Source organism: Hemicordylus capensis, chromosome 4 (genome assembly GCF_027244095.1).
Source record: "Hemicordylus capensis ecotype Gifberg chromosome 4, rHemCap1.1.pri, whole genome shotgun sequence".
In the NCBI taxonomy this organism is placed as follows: domain Eukaryota; kingdom Metazoa; phylum Chordata; class Lepidosauria; order Squamata; family Cordylidae; genus Hemicordylus; species Hemicordylus capensis.
Window position 1 is genome coordinate 203,347,553 of NC_069660.1, and position 12,622 is coordinate 203,360,174.

At 44.9% G+C, this 12,622-nt stretch overlaps 2 long non-coding RNA genes across 3 annotated transcripts in view; one reads left to right on the plus strand and one right to left on the minus strand.

The window, feature by feature from the left end:
- LOC128322898 (uncharacterized) overlaps positions 1 to 4,650 on the plus strand; it is a 23,693-nt gene extending 19,043 nt beyond the window's left edge. The window contains exons 2-3 of the long non-coding RNA XR_008306057.1: positions 1,378 to 1,586; positions 4,408 to 4,650. This is a non-coding gene — a long non-coding RNA (uncharacterized LOC128322898). The remainder of the gene's footprint in view (positions 1 to 1,377; positions 1,587 to 4,407) is intronic.
- Positions 469 to 12,622, minus strand: part of LOC128322896 (uncharacterized) — a 19,348-nt gene continuing 7,194 nt past the window's right edge. Inside the window, exons 3-6 of one of the 2 annotated variants that reach the window (XR_008306055.1) lie at positions 11,131 to 11,514; positions 10,033 to 10,165; positions 2,129 to 5,545; positions 469 to 973 (exon numbers count right to left, since the gene is read on the minus strand). This is a non-coding gene — a long non-coding RNA (uncharacterized LOC128322896). Of the gene's footprint in view, positions 5,546 to 10,032; positions 10,166 to 11,130; positions 11,515 to 12,622 lie in introns of both variants that reach the window. The other variant, XR_008306054.1, reaches the window with a different exon arrangement.

Below are 12,622 nucleotides of genomic sequence, written 5' to 3' on the forward strand. Positions count from 1 at the left end.
CTGGCACCATGGAGGACAAGGAACTGGGGACTGCTGGTCTTGCAAAGTGTGGCAAATTCTCTCTTCCTCTATCCCGGTTTTCAGTGCTCTCCTAAAATGCTCTCTCTGAGCACATTTGGCCCTTTTGAAACCTGAAGGTTTTTCATTGCTTTTCCATCCCCTTTGGGCCTTCTTGGAAAGGAAAGTGGATGACACGTTTTCCTAATAGACTAAGTAAAATTGCAGAGGGAGGGGGGCCAGCTGAGTCCATGGGGCAGACACTGAAGGCACTGGGTTTAGGCTGTGATCCCCAGAAACACGACTTGTTGCATACAGTGACCACCGTAATATTGTCTGCTTTAGAATCAGATAGGCATGAAGTCAGATGGAACTTGTTCATCTCTCTCTTTAAATTTTTTTTAGAACAATAGGAGCATGCAATGAAAACGTAAAGCCATCTTTCTTAGAGAAATCAGGAACTGCAGAGAGTTAATTCAATGATTTATTTCACAAACACTAAGGAGACAAGTCTCCAACATAAAACAAACTCAACGGATTTAACAAGAAAAACCCCAAAGTGGTGCTAACAAACGAAACATATTGTTGGGCTGAAGAGGTGAGCGCCATCCAGAGGCCAGGTTCCTCTTTCTCTTTCTAGGGGGCAGCAGCATGAGCAGCTGGTGGTTTGGTTTTCCAGTGTGGGAAATGGGGCCGGCATGAGGGTTTTTGGAACCCCGCAGTCCCCACCTGGTGAAGTAGGGCAGAACCCACTTTCACTTGAGGCTGCTCATTCCCTGGGAATGTGAAGGACAAAGAACCGTGGGCTGCTGGCCTTGCAAAATGCTGCAAATGCTCTCCTTTAATCTGGGTTCTCAGTACTAGCCTAAGGAGAAATCCCTGGATTTCAGGGTTCTCCCCAAGGAGAAATTAGGGAGTGAAATGCTCTCCAAGAATCCCAGATAAGAGATGTTTGTCTGGCTGTTCGCAAAAAGACCTAAGCGAAAAAACAAAAGAAAGAAATATTATTATCGACTAAGATGCAGAACTCTAGCCTTAACCTCTATACCAGAACCCTCAAACCAATCTGTACTAATTTTAAAACAACATCATTTAAAAAGTTATGAACACCAGAATATAACAAGTAAAATGCTAAGATCTACCAATTTTAAAAATGAAGTTATATAAGGTTGTGATCATATTTGGCACGTGTGTGGGGGGGGGGCGGGGGGAGTGTAATATACTGTGAGTAACCTGAATTATTTTCATTCATTGCTAACATAAAATAGACTAAAGAAACATAAGAAGTTGAAGAAAGTTAATTTGGAAGCCCTGAGATCATGAAAACAGCTTATAATAAAATTGATTACGGTCACTGCTTTTCTTCTCGCCGTTTAAAAGGTGCTGCGATAAAGAATGGAATCCAAGAAGGCTGGACCCTTAAAGGGTCAGTCGAAGGAGGAAGTGAAAGGACGGCCCCTTTTACAAAGGGGGTTAACTGCCCCACCCCCCTTTTCAACAGCTGCTTCTGACAGAGCTATGATTTGGGAGGCAGCTTGTCAATCTACAGGAATCCCGCACAATATAAGGTCTCTTCTGCCATCTCACAGGTAGAAATATTATTTTATTTATTTATCTATTTATGTATTTATTTACATTTATATCCCACTCTTCCTCCAAGGAGCCCAGAGCGGTGTACTACATACTTGAGTTTCTCTTTTACAACAACCCTGTGAAGTAGGTTAGGCTGAGAGAGAGGCTGAGAGAGAAGTGACTGGCCCAGAGACACCCAGCTAGTTTCATGGCTGAATGGGGATTTGCACTCGGGTCTCCCCAGTCCTGGTCCAGCACTCTAACCACCACACCACGCTGGCTATTTTTGCCGCAAGAGCACCCCAGGCCCAAACCCACCATCCGTCCAACCACCAAAAGCCCAGGAGTCTCTTCCTGCCCACTGTCAGCGATTAGTGAAAGAGCACAGGCTTTTGATCATTACCCGTGAAGGAGATTACCAGCTTTCCCTCTCAGGGTGGCAGGAGGAAGGGCGGAGCAGGTCCTGCCAGAGTTCTCCCCACCAGGCCATCTCCAGTGACAGGGGAGTCTTGATCTGTACTACTATTTAGGAGGACACCCAGTAAGAGACGAGACTTACCTCTCAGCGATGCCAGGGGTAGCCATACTGAAGGGAGGTGTTCATTTCCTTCTCCCGCTCCACGAAAGATTGCTTTCAGCCGGCTGATGTCCACTGAGCCTCCTCCTCCATCACTCTAGAGATGCTGCCAGATTACAGCCAGATGCTGTATCAGCTCCCGGATTGGCTGTTGCTCCTCAGTAATGGGCCAGGAGACTTCCAGGTCGGCCGGGGGCATCCTCCAAGGGATGAACGTGGCCCCATTAAATTCCTGGTCTACTGAGACTGTAGTGCTCTGGGGACCAGGTGGAAGGACCAGATGCTCTATGTAGGCTTGGTGGGCAAGGAAGAAGGGTAGGTGGGTTGGTCTGGGATGCCAAGGCTGTGGCTGTGGTTGATGGGCTGGCCGGGACTGGTCAAAGGTCCTCCTAGCAAGACCGTGCTGTTGGGTATTCCCACAAGGGGCTTGTGAAAGGGAGGAGGGCTGGAGCATGAAGGGATGGGATCCCGGCGGCCTCGACACTGGCATTGATGGTGGGTTGGCCAATGAGCTAGGTGGAAGGTTGCCTGAAATAAACGGCAAGTGATCGCTGGGGGGGGGCTCTTCACCGACCGCAGTTGGGGTGGGGGCCAGGGCATGGCCGGCACTTTGTGCCACCTGCAATGGCACCCAGGGCACGTACCCTGCCTGCCCCATCCTTGTTACACCTCTGGTCCCTACAGCTGTACCAAATTTGGTTCCAATCACAAGGCAGCCCACTTTTGCCTCAAAGGTTTACGTGTCTGCCATCTTGAACTGGGGTAGATGACATCATCACAAACTATGCCATTGAGGTGTCTTCATGTGTCCCTACAGCTGCAACAATTTTGGTTCAAATTGGTTAAGAGGTTTACAAGTTAGCCCACTTGTACCTCAAAAATTTAGATGTCCACCATCTTGAATCGGTGTAGATATCATCATCACAAACTATGCCACTGAGGTGCCCGTGTGTGTCATGCACTGCAACTGTACCCAATTTGGTTAAAAAGGGTTAGGCAGTCCACAAATTAGCTCACTTGCGCCTCAGATGTTCTTGCTACCACCATTTTGAATTGGAATGGATGACATCATCAAACACCATGCCATTAGGGCAGCCCACTGTCCCTACAGCTGTAGCACATTTGGTTCAAATCAGTTAAGCGGTTCCCATTGGCACCTCAAAGGTTTATGCATCCACCATCTTGAATTGGGGTGGATGACATCATCACAAATTACAGTGTTGAGGTGACCCTTTGTGTCACTCACTGCAACTATACCTAATTTGGTTTAAATTGGTTAGAGAGTCCACAAATTAGCCCACTTGCACCTCAGATGTTCACGTGGCCGCCCCCTTGAATGGGAGTGGATGACATCATTACACACCGCTCCACACACCACCAGGAGGAAAGCTGGTTTAGGAAGAGAGCTGGTCTTGTTGTAACAAGCATGACTTGTCCCCTTAGCTAAGCAGGGTCTACCCTGGTTGCATATGAATGGGAGACTTGATGTGTGAGCACTGTAAGATATTCCCCTCAGGGGATGAAGCCACTCTGGGAAGAGCAGAAGATTCCAAGTTCCCTCCCTGGCTTCTCCAAGATAGGACTGAGAAAGATTTCTGCCTGCAAGCTTGGAGAAGCCACTGCCAGTCTGTGAAGACAATACTGAGCTAGATAGAACAATGGTCTGACTCAGTATATGGCAGCTTCCTATGTTCCTACAGCTGTAGCAAATTTGGTTCAAATCAGTTAGGCGGTTCACAAGCTAGCCCATTTGCACCTCAAGAGTTCACGCATCTGCCATCTTGGATCAGGGGGATGACATTATCACAAACTACGCTGTTGAAGTGTCCCTATGTGTCCCTACAACTGTACCCAATTTAGTTCATATTGGTCCAGGTGTTGCAAAGTTGATGGTGGGGGTGGGGGACACACACACATGGATGGACACAACACACACACACACACACACACAGCCGAGTGATCTCATAAGCCTACTAGAAAGTAGACTTAAAAATGTGCACAAATGCTTGTCCTGCCTGTTCCCCTGGATCTATGGTCTGTCTCCATCCCTCATACACTCTGGCAACCAGAAGTCTTGATGTACTTGCACAGCAGGTGAGAAAAAAGGATGACTGGCGCAACCAGGGAAGAAAACCTGGACAGTGTCTGCAGCTTCCTTTTCTCCTGCTCTGCCAGGGCATTTCATGGCCCATGTCTAGTGCCAAGGTTGCAAAATGGCAGCATTCTGGGGGTTCCAAGTTTGTCTTATCTTCCCTTTTCAGGGATGTGTCACTCATTACAGCAAAGATAGGCCCCTGCATTTCTATGAAACAACCACGTTTTCTGAAGAGCTTGAAAAACATTTGTATGTCTCACAGCACGAAGTAAAGACACTCCAGGGAGCTTCTGTCAGTTACATGTGAGTATCTCCTGCATCTTCTCACATGCAATTGTCCTTTTAAAGATGACAGGAAAGCTGCAGTCAACCCATGGCTGTTCTCATGCACAACCTAACCCAGGCTAGGGAAGCCTCAGGCTAGGGTCAACACTACCTAGCCCAGCTTTTTAGCCTGGGTTAATGGTGCCAATGGCCCATTAACCCAGCCTCCGGGATTGTGTGTCTCCTCGAGCTATGTTCTATGAGCTACGTGCCTGAGAAGACACAGATGAGTGCCTACAATGCCCAATTCCTGTGGGAATCCCCCAATGCACCGCATAGTATCATCCCGGCCTCCGAAGACTGGGTCGTGTGGGAGCACAGTCAGCGCTCCCAGCAGGGAACATTCGCTCGTCTGGGGGGAAGGTAAGGACGGCACAGCCTTTCCCCTGCCAGCCGACTCTCTTGCTCAGCCGGTCATGTGATTAGCTCCATAGATTAATATGTAATGCTTGGTGAGCCCTAGAATCCAGGTCCCAGTGCATTACGGCTGCTCACCTATTAGGTCTCATCCTTGGCCTGGGGTCTATTGGATTTCTTACTGGCCCCTTATCTAGTGTCTGTCTTTCCTCCCTCCTCAACTAGCTTGCATTACAAGAGCCACTACTGAGATTTACAGGTGCACTCAAAGTGGCATCCAATTTGGTGTCTTGACAGAGTGGGGAAAGAATGAGAAACCAATGTAACCAGACTTGCTTTGCAAATGCACCGGAAATTCTTGGTACAGCCAGCAGGAAGTGGGCATGTTAAGATTTGCAATATAGCCTTCAGTGGTTTCAGGACTATAATCTGAACTGCTTTTTTAGAAATAACCACTGGACATTAGGAACCTGGTTCAAAGCCTTTTGCATGAAGGGAGCCTGGGGCCAAAAAAACATCTGGCATCTAATACATGCAATATCCCCATAAAGGGTCAACAGTTTTGTCTGTGAGGCATCTTTTTTTTTTCCTGGCTTCATGTCAGCAGCGTAGTTCTGTTGAGCCTACAATGCATAAATAGTTTAAATGATGTAAATGAACCAAGCCCAAGACATGAAAAGACATCACAGGAAAATAGTAACAATGAGATTCCCTGTTATTCTGAAGTGTCTCTCTTCCCCTAAAGTAGGCTTCATAAATATTGATCTTGCCTTGGTGTGCCCTAGATTCATTTGCTCAGGCATTAATAAATATGCTTGAGAATGAAATTAATCTGGTTTTCCTCCACAGTAAATAGATACAGTTCTGAATGCACAACTAATGTTTGACTGTTGACACTTGATTATGTAACCAAAAAGATGTTATTCTTAGCCATGTAATATTTAAAAGACATTTGCATTACTTCCTATGCAAACAGTATTAACCATATTCAAATGGTGTTTCGATTGACTCTGTCCTAACCAGAGTATGTTGGAAAGTGAAATTTTTATTTACTATCCTCCATGTGCAGAGAAGAGAGCTGGTCTTGTGGTAGCAAGCATGGCTTGTCCCCTTAGCTAAGCAGGGTTCACCCTGGTTGCATATGAATGGGATACTTGATGTGTGAGCACTATAAGATATTCTCCTTAGGGGATGGAGCTGCTCTGGGAAGAGCAGAAGGTTTCAAGTTCCCTCCCTGGCTTCTCGAAGATAGGGCTGAGAGAGATGCCTGCCTGCAATCTTGAAGAAGCTGCTGCCAGTCTGTGAAGACACTACTGAGCTAGATAGACCAATGGTCTGACTCAGTATATGGCAGCTTCCTATGTTCCTATGTTGCATTCCCCCTATTTTCTAGAAATCAGATGGACAATCAGTATCAGTATGCTTATTACGGTCATTGACCCAACAACACACAAAAGTACAGAACACAGTAAAGATAATACAAGTAGTGCAAAACATAGTGTCAGGGTCTTCATAATGCCAGTAACTCAAACCAGCTCAGACTTAACCCTACATGTGGCTGCACAAAATTTGGCCACAAAGTGTTGTAGGTGTACAGAGATCAGCTAGTTAAAAAGATGTATATCCATCATCCGTTCTAACAGGGATGTTTGATAAGAGGGGGGAGATAAGAGAAGTACGAATATCTCTATAAAATAAACAGAGAGTGAGAACGTGAGTCACAGTCTCAATACTCTGCCCGCAGGGATAGATCCGGCTGATAAAAGTGATTTTATTATACCTGCCCTCATCGTGCAAGGCAGAAGGCCCTTCTCTGGGACAGAGTAGTTACACTCATTAAATAGTGGGCTAGTTTAGGGTAATTTGTAAAACTACCATGAAAGCTTTTCACAGAGATTTGTGCCAGATCGCTCATTGTTTTATAAACCCATTAGCAGCATCAAGACCCAGAGGCATTAGAAACTGAGGTGAGAATCCATGCTTGCCCAACATACAGAGTCCTTTATGCCAGCTAGATTGAAAGCCATCTTCCAAAACAAGGGAGGCTAGTCCTTTGGGGCAGAAAATGACTTTAATCAAAAAGTTAAATACATGCAGCCAAACCTTGACCTCCTCCACTCTTGTTAAACTGGCCTCCAGCCGTAGAATGGCATTGGGCATGCATCTAGGGACCAAGAATAGAGCACGGAAGAATTTTGATTGGACCATCTCCATTCGTCTAAAAGTATGCGGGGCACAAATAGCAGCACCATATAACAATTATGAAAGCACTTTAGCCTCATAAACCTTCATTGCAGCTGGTATACAGTGGCCACCTCTGTGGAAGAAAAACTTTCAAATAGCAGAGGCACTCTCTCTTCTGAGCTTTAGTTGCAGCATGCTCACAGTGGACCCTCCATAGCCATTTTCACTGAAAACCACTCCCAGATATTTATAAGACCTTACTTGATCAATTACCTCCCCATTAATCCTCCAGACATGCTGCTTAAGGGTTTTTTGTTTGTTTGTTTTTATGATTTTAGACTTTGGGGCATTTATGGATAAATGCTCCTGTTCACAGTATTGAGCTAGCCTACCTAAAGCACTTCTCAAGTCAACAGATGTTCTAGATAGAATAACTGCGTCAACATAAAGCAGAACTGCAATAGATTTACTGGCTAGTTTAGGAGGGTGGAAATCCTGGTTATCCATACACTCAGTAAGAGAGTTTATATAAAGGTTGAAAAGGAGTGGGGCCAAAATACATCCCTGTTTTACTCCCTTCTCTGTGGGTACAGACTGGATCAAATATCCTTGGGCACTGCATCTAATTCTCAATGAGGTATTCTCATGCAGCATTTGAATAAGGAGAAGCAACCGATGATTAATGGAGGAATTGGCAAGTATACTCTACAAACACTCCCTAGGGATGGAGTCAAACGCTGCCGTAAAATCAATAAAGGCTGCATGCAATGGTGAATACTTTTTAGCCAGATGTTGTAATACTAAGGCTTGATCAAGAGTTGACTGACTGGACCTAACCCCAGAGGCGCTCTTACTAGTCCAGGGCCTCAACACCCCCTGGGAGCCCCCAAATCCTCTTTAGTCTGTCCTGGGTGGTGTGGGCACTGCACTGTGGGCCCATGATATGCCAGGGCAGCCAAGTGTGATTTTGACCTGCACCAGGTGTTTTAGAGACGGGGGGGGGGGGTAGGGAAAGAAATATGTGGGATGGGAATATGTTAAGTTGTGTGTTGAAATATGTCTGCTACTGCATATTTGCATAAATTTGCCTGTTTTATATTCTTGTGAGTTCGGTTGCTGTTTGTGCCCTCAAGAACCCACGTGTTAAAAATATTGTGTCACTGTGTGTATGTAGGGGGATGATACTTAACTTGCAGCAGTGGGCCTCCAAAGGCCTCTAGGTCTAGGCTCCAAAATTACCTAGGTGCACCTCTGCCTAAACCCCGCCTGTTACTCCCTTAGTATGTTCTCCTGTTCCAGCCAGTCCGTGAGTTTAACATATAGATGTCTAGAATATAAATTGCTGATAATAGTCGGTAGACTGACTGGTCAATAATTAGAAGGCTCTGAGTGTTGGCCTTCCTTGTAGCTAGGAACAATCGGAGCTGTACCCCACTCCTCCGGGATACAGGTGGTTTGATCAATAGCCCCTGGTGGCGCAGTGGTAAAACTGCCGCCTTGTAACCACAAGGTTACAAGTTCGATCCTGACCAGGGGCTCAAGGTTGACTCAGCCTTCCATCCTTCCGAGGTCGGTAAAATGAGTACCCAGAATGTTGGGGGCAAAATGCTATTTCATTGTAAACCGCTTAGAGAGCTCCGGCTATAAAGCGGTATATAAATGTAAGTGCTATAAGTGAAGAGCACAGGGGCCCACCAATCAACATTTGATTTTAACAGTTCAGAAGGTAACTGGTCCAACCCTGGGGCCTTACCCAATTTGAGTTAGGTCACTAAACTAGTGACCTCCTTAATGGAAGCTGAGAGCCAAATCAGTAAAGATTCCAGATCAGGCAGTAAAGGCATTTCATTAGGGAAATCAGATGGACAACTAGCAGCCTGTCGGTTGACCAATTTCAACTTCAAACAAATTCCATCTGTCACCTAGTTCTACCACAATTTAATCAAGGTTTGGTAAAAGGTTTGCCTACAGTTCCACTTGTAAGGAAAAGGGGGAAATAATAAAATTTGAAGTATGTCCATCTCAAAACTTAAAATGTTGCATCATAATAATAGTACTTAGCATTTGTATAGCACTTTCAAGGGTTCAAAGCTCTTCACATTATTTATCTTGTAATCCTTACATCAACCTTATAAGATAATGTCTGACATGTCCTGTAGTGTAACACACACATTTCTGAACTGCCCACATGACTGCAGGCATCTAAAACACATACCCATGTTGTGCAACAGGGCTGTTCCAGTACTACTTACCAATATAATTGCACATTGTGATGCACCTAACATTGGGAATAATACAAGTCATGTCACAATGTATGATTCCCCTGTTGTGCAGGAATGTGAGCGTGTATTTTAGACACCTACCAGCAGTGTGGGTGGTTCAGAACTGCCTGTGTTATGCTGCAGGGCATGTCAGCCAATATCTCCATATTGCAACTGAGGCTGAGAAGGAGTAGCTTAGGAACACAGGAAGTTGCCTTATACTAAGTCAGACCATTGGTCCATCCAACTTAGTATTGTCTACACTGACTGGCAGTGGCAACTCCAAGGTTTCAGGCAGAAGTCTTTTCCAGCCATACCTGGAGAAGCCAGGGATTGAATCTGGAACCTTCTGCATGTAAAGCAGATACTCCACCACTGAGCTACAGCCCCATCTAAGCTTGTCTAAGGCCATCTTGTGATTCATGACAAAGGTGAGATTCAAATTGAGGAAGTTCCGTTTAGGAGTTCAGTAACTTAACCACTACATTGCACCAGCTTTCTGAGTTTTGTATATAAAATCTTAACCAAAACAGAGCACATGTAGTCCTACGCCATAACTGTGAAGCCCTTATTGTTATATCGCATTGGGTTTTTTCTTAATAGGAGAGGCTCATGAAGAGGTCATTTCATTTGGCAAAATATACTTCTGACCCCTAGACTATTACCTGGAGAAGAGAGTGGCTCCTTAGTATCCAGAGGTTGTTCATTCTAAACTTGATGAGACTTTAATTAACATGTAACATCTTAAGTAGTCACTCCGGTGCTTTTTAGAGTATCATTTGATACTGCCAACTGGTTCTGCAGAGAAGCAACCCAAAAATACATATTGATTTATTACCTCAGAAGTGATGATCTTCTGCAGCAAAAATGTACAGCAAGAAAAACCAAAAAACTAATGGGCTTTCTCAATATATTTGGGGGCAAATGTCATTTGGCTGAAACAATACTTCAGAATTAGCTCACAACTGTACTGCAATATAACAAAAATAGCAGCATCTTTGGCACCCTGAAACAAGACATTGCAATTAAGTATTTCTATACAAAATTGCCTCTTCTCCAAGAGTGAAGGATTTCTGCATAGTTCTTATTAATTTGCTTCTTTCTCTGCTTTGGGTAAGACAATGAGATATTCAGACATAGCAACAAACCATAGTTTGTCATTATGTGAACAAGGTCATTTCGGCTTGTGAATTCCTACTCCCATTCCCTTTCCCACTTTCATGCAATAATTCCTTCCTTCTTTTCCTGGGTTGAGACAAACTATAGGTTGCCATTTCATTCCAGGCAGCAAACTATGGTTTGCACTTGCCTTGCAAATCCTAGTTTCCAATCCTGGTTTGTCAGGCAAATACAAGCCGGAATTTGCTAGTGAAGATGAAATGACGAAGCTATGGGTTAGCTCAAACCAGGAAAGGAGGTAGGGAATTCTACATATAAGAGCCCATACAGACATTATGTTGAATGTGTATCCAGATGTCTGTACTCACATACATGTTTTTGTGTGAATGACTGTACCTGTGTTCATTTTGAAAGTGAATCTGGGTACAGTCCCCCTCAGATTCAGGGTACAGATAGGAAGCGCATTACTATCTGTGTGCTGAATGTAACTTGTGAATAAACTGTATGTGTATACAGATCTGTACATACATTATGTTGTACACATGTTATGCAGACATGTCCTCCAGTGGTGCACCTAGGTGATTTTGGTACCCAGACCTGAAGGCTTCAGCCTCCCCCCCTCCCCCCCCCGCGAGACCTCTCACCGTGAGGCATTTTAGAGGGAGCAGCATGCAGATGGTTAATACGTAGGTATTTAAACAAATCCTCCCATAGCCTGAGGGCAGGCAACCGCTAGGGATTTCTTCCCACTCTCTGCTCGGCATTCTCAGCTTCCTTGGGGTTGATGCTCCACGCATCTCTCTCAGTCTGCCTTCCTGCTTGGGCAATTTTTGCAGGCAGTGTCCCAGACAGAAACTCCCAGCCGCTGCCGGCCAGCCACTGTCCCCCTTGGCTGGGGCAAGGGAGGCTTTGGCTCACCTCCTTCATCCAGGCTCCAGAGATCTCGCTCCATGCTTTCGTAGTCAACTGAAAAGTCTCTCCCTTGTTGCCAAATCTAGGTATCTGGGCATTTTAGTTAAGCGTTTGAACTACAGACATACATTGAGTGAGAAAAATGATTTTTAAGTTCAGCAGGTTTTTGTTCTTACATCTTCCTTAAATAAACAAACACGTTGGCTCTACTCAGACATCTCAACAAACCACCTGATCGTCATCTCCGGGTCATTTCTGGCCACTCAATACCGCATATAGGTGGATTTCACCTATTTTTCTACCTGCGGAAAATGAAACTGGGTCTCTAAGTCTCAATCACAGATACGTGATACTGTGAGTTCGTGATAACGAGGGCCACCTGTATACCAAGTTGCAGCCTCTACTCAGTATATGCATTTTGTAGAGAAATCCAACTCATGCAATCAGAATGATATAGAATGAGGATATTTTACAAAACATTCAAATAGAAACACAGGATTTTCTGGTTGCAAAACTGTTTCTTTAACCATAGGATTCTTATAGACTCAAACTGTCCTTATTTTCCAGGGACAGTTCCTATTTCCTAGAATCTGTCTATGATAAATAATTGCCCCTATCTTGTCCCTGTTTTTTTCTTCCTGGGAACATCTTGTTCACTGTGTTTTTCACACGAGTTGCTAGGGTTGTCATTCTCCAGGATTCTGCTTCCTCTCCAGAGTCTCTAGAAAACAGATCTCCAAGTGGGGAGGTGGGTGGATCTTGACTGCAGCGCACTTGCATGTAAATGCATACACAACACTAAGGAACACAGCACATAGTGGGTGGAATTCAGTCTTCAGGGATGTGTAATTGTGGGTGGGGGATTTGGACAGTAATCCGTGATCTTTGTGGCATTCTTGAGGTCAGAATCTTACACACTTTTCCCTCCCAGGTTGCTTGACCACATCAACTCATAACCCTTTGTAGTGGAAGAATGGCAGTTCAACCCCCAAACTGCAAAGCAAAAGCAGTCTGGTGAGAAAGCAGCAAAGCAAGAGGTCTTGAGACAGTTCTTTAGTATTGAAGGACTACAAGGATTTATTTAAAGAAAAGGTTACAAACAAATGTGGGAAAGCCTGCAGCTTAATTTCAGCTGTAGTACATGGTCGAAGAGAGAGACCAAAACAAACAGCCATCTCTGGAGAGACAAAATGGAGACTAACGCTGGAAGAACAAAGAGGGGAG